Genomic DNA, 14586 nt, shown 5'->3' with positions numbered 1-14586 from the left:
TGCGACATCACTACAAGAAAAGATATCGATATAGCAGCTGGTGGTTCCATTATGAAGAAAACAGCAACTGACGCTTACAAAATTATTGTTAACACTGCTTCCCACTCACATGAGTGGCACCAAGAAAAAGATATCGTTAGATCATCTAAAGCAGCTAGAGCCAATTCTAGCCATGACTTTGATTCCATTTCTGCAAAGATAGATGCTGTCGAGAGACGAATGGAAAAGATGACTAAAGATATTCACTCAATACGAATTAGTTGTGAGCAGTGTGAAGGAGCACATTTGACAAAAGATTGTCTCAGTATTGAACAAACAATGGAACAAAGAGAGAATGTTTCTGATGTGCAGCGGGGTAGTATATAAAATAGCTTATATTTTACTAGGAAAAACTATTAAATACGATACAATTTTACACAAGATATTTATTTATTTATAGAATGGATATACTTAAACCTTGCTACAACACTTATAGGCAGTGTACCTAATCGTACAGTAGTGTAGTTTTTAGTAAGTCCGGTTCGTTCCACAGGGAAATCTTTAAACAAAGCTCAACGCTATATTAGTTTATTTTTATAAAAGTACAAATATATATATATGTAATATTATTATTATAAAGGGGGGGTTTTTACCGTTTAATGACCGGTTTGTCGATTTTAAGACTTTAGTCGCAGTTAAAACCTAATGTAAAATATAAAAATAAATACAAGACTTAAATTAAAGCGTAAAGTAAATAACGATAATGAAATTGCGAATAATAAAAGTGCGATAAAATAAAATTGCGATAAAATAAAAGTACGATAATTAAAAGTGCGATAAAATAAAATAAATAAAAGTGCGATAATTAGAAGTGCAATTAAATATAAAATAAAGGAAATTAAATATGAAATAAAAGAATTATGCTTATTTAAACTTCCGTAATCATGATGTTTGACGTGTTGATTTTAGTTTTATGCCCATGGGTTAATTGTCCTTTGTCCTGGGTTATTTAATATGTCCGTCTGGTTTTTGTCCATAACAGTCCATCAGTCATAAATATAAATTGCAAGTGTCCTTGTCAAATTATTATTATACCCGAAGATAAATATTCCAACTAATTGGGGATTCGAATTGTAACAAGGTTTTAATACTTTGTTTAATGAATACACCAGGTTATCGACTGCGTGTAAACCAAGGTTTTACTACTTTGTTAACAATTACACCAATTACCCTTGAATGTAATTTCACCCCTGTTTTAATTATTCTAGTGGCTATTAATCCATTCCCGTGTCCGGTTAAATGAACGATTATTCGTACATATAAATACCCCGCCCATCGTGTCCGATCGAGTTTATATGGTAATTTATAGGGACGCCCAATTGTAAATCTTTATATTAACATTAACAAACTTTCATTTAGTTAAACAAATATAAAGCCCATTATTAGCCCATAGTCTAATTTCCACAAGTGTCGTTCTTTTGTCCAAACCCTAATTATGGTACAAAGCCCAATTACCCAATTTTAGTAATTAGCCCAACATCATGATTACTTCGTTTTAAATAAGCATAATAATAACTTAGCTACGAGACATTAATATAAAAAGGTTGAACATAACTTACAATGATTAAAAATAGCGTAGCGTTACACGGACAGAATTTTGACTTACACCCTTACAACATTCGCTAACATACCCTTATTATTAGAATTATAATTAAAATTAAAATATAAATTATAAATATAAATATATTTACGTATTAAGAGGAAGAGAAAAAGATTAAAATTATGTGTCTTAAACTCGGCAGAAAACTGGCTTTATATAGGACCTGACCAGCAATCTCACTCCATGCGACTCGCATGGATTTGTGCCTTTGGCCATGCGAGTCGCATGGCCACCCTGGATCCAGCCAACTACTTTGTTTTCTTCTTGCCGACGTAATATAATAATAATAATATATATAATATATAATTATATATAATTATATATATATTATATTATATTCTTGTGCATAGTAGACTAGATATTTTTGGTCCGTTGCGTCGGGCGTTTCTTCTTGGCTTAGGTCCCGGTTCCGGATTTTCGGACGTCTTCGCGTATTATTTTATATCGTGTACTTTGCGTCTTGTAACTTGTACTCTTGTCATTTTGAGACGTTCCTCATCAATATTTTGAACCTTTTTAGTTGTATCTTGTACTTTTTAGCTCTTTGGACCTTTTTGTCTTCAATTTGTCGAATCTGCTTTTTATCTTCTCTTTTTAAAATTTAAACGAATATCGCTTGTAAATCGAACAATACCAACTAAAATCTTGTCTTTCTTAAGGAATAATGCTATGAAATATATGTTCGTTTTTGGCATTATCAAATATTCCCACACTTGAGCGTTGCTTGTCCTCAAGCAATATTGTCTTGAAATACTAGAATCACTTCTTTATTCTTCACACTTTGTACATCAGTGATTTCTATACGGCGGTATAAACAATGGTAGTAACGATATGGTTTACAGTCCCACATGACAATAAAAATTTAGATCCATTAAGGAAATTGGATCTTTATGAAAACATTTGATCTTTCGAAATCTAGTTTTTACCCTAGATAAGTTTTCCGGAATAACCCTTTACCGGTGTTTGCAAAATATTTTTGTGGGTTTGGTGGGTTTCAGATTTGAAAATTTTAGCTCAAAACTTGCGGTTTTGTGTCACCCACTTGCTAACCTTGTATTTGGAAAGCAACACGTCCAGTTTACTTGTCCCGTATATTACCTTTCGGCAAACTACTGTCCGGTTGTAAAGGAAAGCGTTGAACAAGCAACTGTTAAGGCAATGTCCCGTGACATGCTTTTGATTATGGTTTATAACGTGTCGGACGCAATTACTATCCTTGGTAGGAGCAATAGCAAAGCTCACCCTTATAATTTGTCGGTTTGGCACAAAGTCCTGTCTTTGACCATGTTATGCAACCACCGTTCTTACGGTTGACACCCGATTTAGTTCAGGTGACCTAATGAATTCCAGGTGAATTCCTAGGATTTTACGTTCAATGGTAATGAACGCATTGAAAATAGGGTTTTCAGAAAACAAATCGGTTTGTATTTTTGATCAAAATATTTTCTCGTTCAAGCTCGAGTTTAGATATCATCGAATTCCATGAGTTTGTAATTCTCAATCTTTAAGGTCAATCTCTAGGATTGAGTAATATCAGTCTTAAAAGCTGATTTTTAATCTTTAAGGAGATTATCCTTTCTGGGGATCTGATTCATTAGTCTTATCCAGCTAATTTGCATGGTGCCTCCCCATTGTACGAGATAAATCCTTCTCATGGTTAGGATAAATCTGACCACTTGGCGACCCTGTTTAATGCTGAGGTCCGTGGATTTCCTGCTGATTTTAGTGATGACTTCTCTAGATTTTTCGTCAACCTACAGCTGGTCTGAACGACAACTTCATGACCTAAATCAAGAAGCGCGTGTCTTTTTCGGAAGACTTTACTTCCTTTTAATGATGGAATTGATTCATCGTGTAGATCCATCTTTTCTTTCATCGGGTAAAACAGTTTAGTTTAGTCCAAAGCAAAAGTATTTTCAGTTATTTGTTACAGATATATGTGACATATGTTTAAAATAACTTGATAAATTTTCCCACACTTGGCTTTTTATTTTTCTTTTTATCGTCCTCTATTCCATTTTAAATGAATTTTGACATTTTAGTTTGTTTCTCAATTTATGTCCTTTTTGAGGTAACAATAATTTCGGTGTTAAAACCTAGTTTTATCGTTCATAAATATGTATAAACATGATTTTTAGTTCATTTAATTGAAAATTTTGAAAAATTTTACTAGAATTGGGTAGTCAGTATATAAGACTAGGGCTGTTCTTTTTTATCAGAGAGCACTAGATTCTAATACAACTACTGCTTTACTAGTATTTTTAATGGTAACCAAGTGTTTAATATAAAAATTTTAAAATCCGAAAGAATTTAACCCCTTCCCACACTTAAGATCTTGCAATGCCCTCATTTGCAAGAAATCAGTAACAATTTAAATTATTGAGGGTGATTAGTGTGAAAATGATTAAATTTTTACCAAAGTTTCCAAATATATTGGCGTTTGTTTGCTGAATGATAAATGGTGCACGTCATTTGTTCATTCCGTCTTGTTGTTATTTCACATACATTTTGCATCATTGTCGTCAAAATTACTTGCTTTTGCTGAACTTAATGCCAGTCTTTGAAAATGCGTTGTTTTACCCTGTTTTGTGCATAAAATAGAATACATACAATACAAATATAATCATACATGCAATTTGAAATGGAACTTTGGCATCCCATTTTCAAACTATAAGAAAAATATTAGTACACAATAATAATGAGAATATCAAACATTACATAAACGTAATAAAATGTTAAGTGTTTAAAATAAAAATAAAAATTACCAACTTATCTCTACTGATCAGGAGGTGGGTTAGGAGGATAATTAGGATAGGGATCCCAATTCATGTTCGCGTCCGGGTTCCATGGCTGATTATAGGTGAACTGGTACGCTGCGTCATAATCATATGAATCATAGGGTGGTCTCATTTCTGGCTGATGTGCGGGATAGTATGCGGGTCGGGTCGGATAATACATCTCGCCAGGCTGCAACTGGCTTATAATTTGGCGCTGATGATAATCCCATCGGCCATGCTCTCGTTGCCGGGAATGCTCGTAGTCATTCCGACGTTGCCATGCCTCGTACTGCATATGCCTATCATAGTTCGTCATGTATTCATCCTCCATACGAACGCCTAAATCAAGAGCAGTCTCCCGAACAACTCCTATAATGTTGTTCGCATCCTCCATCTCGTCATCCGAACCTCTTTCTACCTGTCGCTGAGGTCCCTCGTATCGATATACCCGACCACGTCTCATTAATAATACCCTTGCACCGTGATAAAGGTTTGAACTTATAGTTTCACCTCCGTCCTCTATTTCGTTCATTGGACCCCCTTGGTGCTTATCTACACCTAAATACTCTCCAATGAGAGTAATGAAAATACCACCACCTATAATACTCCCCGATTTCATCCCCGAAACTACATTAGCGAGATAATAACCAACACAATAGGGAATGTTAACGAAACTCCTCGGGTCTCTAATACACTTGAGGTAGAACAAATCGTTTACGGTCAATTTCTCCTTATTTCTTCCCCTTTGTGTAATTGTGTTTGCTAAGAATCTATGAATCACCCGGAGTTCAGCTCTGTCTATATCTAAGTATGTATGATTTCCACTGGCATGAAATTCATTAAAGTGGGACATACGCCTCCAGACAGCGTTAATATCAAATTCCCTATCTACCCTTTCTCCTTGGGCAATCAAGCTATTACAGTCGGGGCTCAAAAGTTCAGCAGGGGTGTAAATCTGTAAGGCCCTAGCTAAATCTATCATGGACATTCTGTACATGCGTCCACCTAACAGAAATCTAATAAAGCTTCTATCATCTATCCTCCTAACATCACTGTTTAACTTAATAGTACTAAGTAATTCTATACACCATTCCCTATATATGGTTCTACGAATGGAAAATAGGCGCATCCAATCGTTAAACTGAGAATTACCATACCTTTGCACCAATAATTCCCGAATCGGTTCGGCAAGGTCAACTGTTTCCAAAGGTACCCAGTCAATTGCCCTTGGCATTTCAACAACCTTAAAGTAGAGAATGTGCATGTTCTTTTGATAATCTGGATACTCTATCCAACATCGATCAAATCTCAGATTTGGGTGTAACTGATCTTCATTAATGTCTAAGCTCAGAATCCTTTGATGTGGAGCGAATTGACGAAACTGATTCACGAATAATTGATCTTGATCGTGATATGGAATATGTTGCTCCTCCTGTTCTTCTTCTTCTTGTTGCATATGTTGTTCTTGTTCATGAAACATTTTCGGTTCGGGCTCTGGTTGCCTGGATGATGATGCTCCTGAACCTCCAGTATCGGCTCTCTGCAAAACACATTAAACACAAAATTTGTGCATCCAAATATGCATTAGTGTTAGCAAAATAATAACTTGAAACAATTATGATGACATGTTCAATTCATAACACATTTTATACACATTTTCTTAACAATAACAATTCTACACTTTTACATACGAAAATGTGTACAATGTTTTATCACATTTAAACTCTTAAACATGTCAACAATAATCATTATAGCAATTAAACACTTGTTACATGGCATTCAAATCAAACTAGTGCTCATTTTCATATTTTTGTCAAGTCTACACTTTGTCAAATAAGCATATACGAAAAATGTACATCAAGTTCATAAGCATTTATCTCAAATAACATGCCAAAATAATCACTACTAGCAATGAAACAAGTTTCAAATGGCCTTTATATCAAATTATCTAAGTTCATGAATTTTTAGACTTAAAAAGTCTACTTTAATTCTCAAAAACATGTTTAGGCTCAAAGTTTGGATCAATTAACTACCTAAACATGTTACACTACTTAATTTAGCAACAATTCATGTCAAAAATCGGCCATAACCTGTTTATATCAAAAAGCCCCAAATTGCTCAAGAACACAAACCCTAGATTCTTAAAAATTTGAAGTTTTTAGCTTCAATTCATGCTAAATAGCTTCTATCTAGGATATATATGCATAATATAACATCAATTTAGCTCTAATTACACCTAAATTTAACAAAATCAAAATATAAATTTTCTAGCTCAAGAACACAAAAATTCGAATTTAAAGAGATTAGGGGTGAAATCTTTACCTTTCTCCTGAAGGGGTTGAGACTACTGAATCTAGGCATGATTATTGTGAAGTTTTTGCAAGAAATTTGGTGAAAAATGATGAATTTTTGAGAGAGTTTGGGAGAGTTTTCGTGTATATGTGTGTGTGTTTGTGAAAGAAGCAGAACTCGGCTGGATTTTTGATCCTGGCCAGTTTTTGGCTGCCATGCGACTCGCATGGTTTTACTCTTACCCCCATGCGAGTCGCATGGGGGTATTTTCCAGATTTTTTTTTTTTTTTTTTTTTTTTTTTTTTTTAATAAAAACCTTATACTTTTAAAACATAAAATTTAATAAAATTTTGTTTCTTTTTAAGACGAGGTCGTTTCGGGACGATGCCCTAGTCCGTCCCTCGACAAAATTTTAAAATTTGTCTTTTTGTAGCGATTGTTTTAAAAGCTAAGATTTTTGGATTTTCTAATGTTTTTGGCATACTTTAAATCAATAAGATTAAAAATAATGATAATAAAAGTTCTCGTCCCTCCCTCGGGTAAAGCAATTTCGGTTCAAAGACCTAGTCTTCAACTTACGACGAATTTTAAAAATCATATTTTTAACTTAATGAGATAAAGTAAATTTTTGTTTTTAAATTCACACAATTATAAAATTCAAAATTAATACTAAAAAAAAAATCACACCAAACTTAAAATTTTAAATGCATAAAATTAAAAATTCATATTTTAAAAATTCACACCAGACTTATATAAAATTTTCAAATATTTACAATTTTAAATATATTGTTTTTACAAAGTTTACAATATTAACTTAAGATTTAAATATTAATTTTAAAAACATGGTAAAAATAAATTTAAAAATCTTTTTGTCTTTTTATCCCACTTTAATCAATCAAATATTATCAAAAATATGCGCCCCTCTTTTCGGTAAAGTAATTTCGGTTCCAAGACCTAATTTAACTCATGACGAATTTTTGAAATATTTTGGGTTGATTGTTTAAAGATATTTATACCTTAAGAATAAACGTTAAATTTCGCAGTGATGTAATAAATTTTTGAAGGATATCAATAATTTCGGTCGCCAAACCTAATTTTATTTAATACCAATTTAATACTTTTTAGTGAACAAATTAGCGTTTATTATCAAAAGGTTAAAAATAAAAATAAAAATAAAAACTGTACAGACATACCTGTGAAATAGATTTCTTAGTTATATGATCTATTATATTCATAAGATAGTCGGTTTAATTGGTTTTCCATGGCTGCATAGGCGTAACCTCGAGCATTCATTGTCTTTTCTTCTAAACATATGAACGGTCCGTCTCTGCATAAAGTAACAAATTCGGTATTTGAATAGGTTTGATTATTTGAACATTTACCTCCATGTGACCATTTTCCGCATTTGTGACATCGTTCTAGGTGTCGTGCTCTTCTTTTTGCTGCGGATTTTGATTTTCCTTTACCAAATTGTAACTTATTATCTTCGCATCTGGATCCTTTTCTAACTCCGTCCATTCTTTCTCTGATTACTGATACTATTTCACTCGGGAGTATGTCATTATTACGTTTAGTGATCAAAGCGTGTAGCATTAGACCATGGTTTAGTTCACAGGCAGTCTTCATTTCGTAAAAACCTAAAAAAAATAAAAATTCAGAATGGGGGGAGAAGACTAGTTCTTTAGGGTCTGCTAGGGAAAGACCATACGTGTTCCATTTTCGAGAACTACACGAAAACAGACAATCTAACTCTAACAGAAATACATATTATCCTTTAAAGACTTGATTCTCCCCACACTTAGTTAGCTGTGGTATCGAAATTGTGATTAACTTCGTTGTCGACTTCCATCGGACCATGTATGTAATGTTTAACTCTGTGACCATTAACTTTAAATTCAATCCCATTTGAATTTATTAATTCTATCGTTCCGTATGGGAAAACTCTTTTGACTATGAATGGTCCAGACCATCTTGATTTCAATTTTCCAGGAAATAGCTTGAATCGTGAATTGAAAAGAAGAACTCTGTCTCCTTCTTTAAATTCTTTTGAACTTCTGATTCTTTTATCATGCCATTTCTTCGTTCTTTCTTTATAGATTAACGAATTCTCGTATGCTTCATGTCTTAATTCTTCTAATTCGTTTAGTTGACTTAATCGTAGACGTCCAGCTTCATGTAAATCAAGATTACATGTCTTCAAAGCCCAAAATGCTTTGTGTTCAATTTCTACTGGAAGATGACATGCTTTTCCATAAACAAGTCTAAAAGGTGTGGTTCCAATTGGAGTTTTGTAGGCTGTTCTAAAAGCCCAGAGTGCATCCTCCAATTTAATGGACCATTCCTTCGGATTTGATCCTACGGTTTTCTCTAGAATACGTTTTAAAGCTCGGTTTGTATTTTCAACTTGTCCACTTGTTTGTGGATGATATGCGGTGGAGATTTTATGAGTTACTCCATATCTTTTAAGAACTTTCTCAAGTTGATTATTACAGAAATGAGTACCCCGATCACTTATTAAAGCTTTCGGTGTTCCAAACCTTGCAAAAAGACGTTTTAAAAAGTTGACTACAACTCGTGCATCGTTAGTTGGGAGAGCTTGTGCTTCCGCCCATTTAGATACATAATCAATGGCTACGAGTATATATAGATTATTATGAGATTTTGGAAATGGACCCATAAAGTCAATACCCCAAATGTCAAATACTTCACATACTTGGATGACATTTTGTGGCATTTCATCACGTTGACTTATTTTTCCGGCCCTTTGACATGCATCACAGGATTTGCAAAGAAGGTGTGCGTCTTTGTAAATTGTAGGCCAATAGAATCCAGCTTCATAAACTTTTCTTGCTGTTAGTTGAGGCCCATAATGCCCTCCTGTTGGTCCTGTGTGACAATGGTTTAATATTTTACTAGCTTCATCTCCAAATACACATCGGCGTATTATTCCATCGGGACAACTTTTAAACAGATGTGGATCTTCCCAGAAATAGTGTTTTATATCACTGAAGAATTTCTTTCGTTTTTGGTACGATAATCCTTTTTCAAGGAATCCACAAACTAAGTAGTTTGCATAGTCTGCAAACCATGGGATTTCTTTATAATCTATTTTCAATAGATATTCATCAGGAAAGTTGTCTTGTATGGCCGATTCATTCAGAACTTCTAATTCGGGATTTTCAAGACGAGAAAGATGATCAGCGGCGAGATTTTCTGCTCCTTTTTTATCTCGGATTTCAATATCAAACTCTTGTAAGAGTAAGATCCAACGGATTAATCTTGGTTTAGCATCTTGTTTTGAAAATAGGTATCTAAGAGCAGAATGGTCGGTATAGACCACCGTTTTTGCTAGAACGAGATATGATCGAAATTTGTCAAAAGCAAAGACAATAGCAAGGAGTTCTTTTTCAGTAGTTGTATAGTTCGTTTGTGCTCCTTGTAATGTCTTACTAGCATAATATATAGGTTGAAATCGTTTTTCAATCCTTTGTCCTAAAACGGCTCCCATTGCAAAATCACTTGCATCGCACATTAGTTCAAATGGTAGATTCCAATTTGGTGTTATCATGATCGGTGCATTAGTGAGTTTTTCTTTAAGAATATTAAAAGATTTGATACACTCATCTGAAAAGATGAATGGAGCATCCTTTTCTAGGAGTTTATTCATAGGAGTTGCAATTTTAGAAAAATCTTTTATGAAACGTCGGTAAAAACCGGCATGCCCTAGAAAACTCCTAACTCCTCTAACATTGGTGGGATGTGGAAGTTTAGCAATTACATCTACTTTAGCTCTATCCACTTCAATTCCTTCTTTTGAAATTTTATGTCCAAGAACGATGCCTTCTTTAACCATGAAATGGCATTTTTCCCAATTAAGTACTAGATTTGATTTTTCGCATCTAATTAGCATTCGTTCCAGATTAACTAGACATGATTTAAATGTATCACCGAAGACTGAAAAGTCATCCATGAATACTTCCATGCATTCTTCTATCATGTCGTGAAAAATTGCCATCATACACCTTTGAAAGGTTGCAGGGGCGTTACAAAGTCCAAATGGCATGCGTTTGTAAGCAAAAGTACCATAAGGGCACGTGAATGTGGTTTTCTCTTGGTCCTCGGGTGCTATTGGAATTTGAAAATATCCGGAAAATCCATCTAGAAAACAATAGTAACTATTTCCGGCTAATCTTTCCAACATTTGATCGATAAAAGGTAAGGGAAAGTGATCTTTTCTGGTGGCTTCATTTAATTTTCTATAATCAATACATACACGCCATCCTGTTACAGTCCTAGTAGGAATAAGCTCATTTTTCTCATTTGTGATGACAGTCATGCCACCCTTCTTAGGCACGCATTGAACTGGGCTTACCCATGGACTATCAGAGATTGGATATATCAAACCTGCATCTAGCAGTTTAATAATCTCTTTCTTAACTACATCTTGCATATTAGGATTTAGTCTTCGTTGGCGTTGCACATACGTTTTATGACCTTCTTCCATAAGGATTTTATGTGTGCAATACGAAGGACTTATTCCTTTAATATCATGAATCTTCCATGCAATGGCTGGTTTATGAGCTTTCAACACAGAAATGAGTTGTGATTTCTCATTTTCAGTAAGAGAAGACGATATTATTACAGGTAATTCAGATTCACCATGTAAATAAGCGTATTCCAAATGGTTTGGAAGTGGCTTTAACTCTAATTTCGGAGGTTCTTCTATCGATGATTTATATCGATATCTATCTTCTTCTTTTAGCATTTGAATTTCTTCTGTTGTTGGTTCATATCCATTAGCTATAAGTGTAGCTAACATTTCAGCTTCATCAATTGGTTCATTACCTTCTCCTAAAGAACATTCTCCTGTTCCTTGTAATTCTGGAAATTCTTCTAATAATTCTGCATGTGCATCTATAGTTTGAATATAATAACATGTATCATCTGCAGATTGTGGTTGTTGCATTGCTCTATCAACTGAAAAGGTAACACTCTCATCCTCTATACTTAGGGTCAGTTTCTTACCGAACACGTCTATCATTGCTTTAGCCGTGTTTAAGAATGGTCTTCCTAATATGAGAGGAACTTGAGAATCTTCTTCCATGTCCAAAACAACAAAATCTACTGGAAATACTAAAGTACCAACTTTAACTAGCATGTTCTCCATTATCCCTCTAGGATATTTTATTGATCTATCGGCTAGTTGTATGCTTATTCTGGTTGGTTTCAATTCTCCAAGGTCTAGTTTAGCGTATAGTGAATACGGCATTAGATTTATACTAGCACCTAAATCTGCTAATGCTTCTATTGAACTAAGACTACCCAGAAAACATGGAATTGTGAAACTTCCTGGATCAGACAGTTTTTCTGGTATCTTATTCAACAGCACTGCTGAACAATTAGCATTCATAGTAACAGCCGAGAGTTCTTCCATTTTCTTTCTATTCGTGATTAGATCTTTCAAGAATTTAGCATATCTTGGCATTCCTGAAATCACATCAATGAAAGGAAGATTTACATTTATCTGTTTAAACATATCCAAGAATTTGGATTGCTCGGCTTCAAGTTTCTCTTTCTTCATTTTACTCGGGTAAGGAAGTGGTGGTTGGTATGGTTTAACATAAGGTTTATCCTTAACTGTGTTATCTTCATTAACCTTTTCAACTACCGGTTCTTTTTCCTTATCTTTATCAGGTTGTGGTTCTTGTGTAGTAAGAATAGTTTCATCAGAAGTTACAGGTATTTCAGGTGGTTTAAGTGTTGTACCACTTCTTGTGGTAATAGCTTTAGCTGTTTCATTCCGGGGGTTAGCATTTGTATCACTAGGTAAACTTCCCGGTTTTCTTTCACCTATTAACCTTGCTAGGTTACTTACTTCTTGTTCCAGATTTTGAATAGAAGCTTGTTGATTTCTAAATGCTTGAGCATTTTGTTCATTGGTTTGTTTTTGAGATGTGAAAAACTGCGTTTGAGTTTCAACTAGCTTCGTCATCATATCTTCTAAATTCGGCTTTTTATCATCGGTTTGTTGTGGTGGTTTGTTTTGAAAATTCGGTCTTTGCTGATTGTAAGTATTATTGGATACTTGTTGATTGCTAGGACCTTGTTGGTTATTGTATGGAATATTTCGGTTATAATTCTGGTTTTGATTGTAAATCGGTCTTGGCGGTTGATAATTATTCTGATAATTATTTCCAGGCCTTTGGTTTATGTATGAAATATTCTCTCTTTGTTCCATTGTTAATTCAATACTGAGACAATCTTTTGTCAAATGTGGTCCTCCACACTGCTCACAACTAATTCGTATAGCATGAATATCCTTAGTCATCTTTTCCATTCGTCTCTCGAAAGCATCTATCTTTGCGGAAATGAAATCTAAGTCATGGCTAGAATCGGCTCTAGCTGCTTTAGATGATCTAATGATGTCTTTTTCTTGGTGCCACTCATGCGAGTGGGAAGCAGTATTATCAATAATTTTGTAAGCATCAGTTTCGGTCTTCTTCATAATAGAACCACCAGCTGCTATATCTATGTCTTTTCTTGTAGTGATGTCGCATCCTCGGTAGAATATTTGTACTATTTGACAGGTGTCTAAACCATGTTGCGGACATCCTCTTAATAACTTTCCATATCTTGTCCACGCCTCATATAGAGTTTCATTTGGCTTCTGTGTGAACGTAACAATTTCTGCTTGAAGTCTTACGGCTTTAGATGCAGGAAAGAATTGTTTAAGAAATTTGTCAACTAAAACATCCCATGTATCGATCGCCCCTTCAGGTAACGATTCCAACCAATCTTTGGCTTCTCCCTTTAAAGTCCAGGGAAATAACATGAGATATATCTGTTCATCCTCCACTTCTCGGATTTTAAATAGTGTGCAGATCCTATTAAAGGTACGTAGATGTTCATTTGGATCTTCCTTCGGCGCACCACTAAATTGGCATTGATTAGTCACCATGTGTAAAATTTGTCCTTTGATTTCATAATCTGGCGCATTAATGTCTGGATGAGTAATTGCGTGACCTTGGCCAGTGCGTTTAGCTCTCATTCGGTCTTCCATACTTAAAGGTTCCAGATTCTCCATAATTGAATTTGTTGAATCGGTATCACTAGATGATTCTGATTTAATAGTTCGTTCCTCAACAATCTCTGTTTGAATGATTGGTGGTTCCGGAGGAAAGTTTAATGGTTCAGGATCTATGAACCGTTCCTGAATATTCTCTGGATTCTCAATTGTGAGGTTGGGTTCAAAAAATGGATTATCGGAAATTTGAACTGAAGTACTTGGTCGACTGGATGACGATTCTAAAGAAAAATCAACGGCGGTTATATTTGTTAAACGATGTCTTGATCGAGTTACAGGTGGTGAACGTACAAAAGGTGATGAACGTCTTGCTCGGTGCATTCACTGAATATCCTATTAGTTTTTAAAAGGAAAGAAAAATTATAATAAGTTATCCAATCAATAGACTTTTCTGATTTTGCCCACGTTTCGAATAGCCAAAAGATGCAGCAGAGGGGCAGGATTCGTTTGGTCTCAATATAATTGAGGACTGTTTGGCTCCAATAACCCGGTCCACGTACAAATCCAACTATTACTACGAACCAGAAAATTTTGATGTCTATTAATTTAACTACTTAAAATAAATTTTCGTAATTTTAAGAAATTTAGATAAGAAGTAGAAAAAATTCTAAGTCCTAAAAACTAGAATAGCGAGAAATAAGAGAGAAAAAGAGTTCGTCGAAAAAGGTCGAAAAAGAAAAATGGTTGAAAAATAAAAGGTGACGGAAAAATAAAAGAAACTTATCAAAACTTAAAAATACTTAACTAACCTAACCTTATTACTACAACTAACTTAAAATTATAATCGCAAATTG

Source organism: Rutidosis leptorrhynchoides, chromosome 2 (genome assembly GCF_046630445.1).
Source record: "Rutidosis leptorrhynchoides isolate AG116_Rl617_1_P2 chromosome 2, CSIRO_AGI_Rlap_v1, whole genome shotgun sequence".
NCBI lineage: Eukaryota > Viridiplantae > Streptophyta > Magnoliopsida > Asterales > Asteraceae > Rutidosis > Rutidosis leptorrhynchoides.
Note: the sequence above shows the minus strand (reverse complement) of the source record.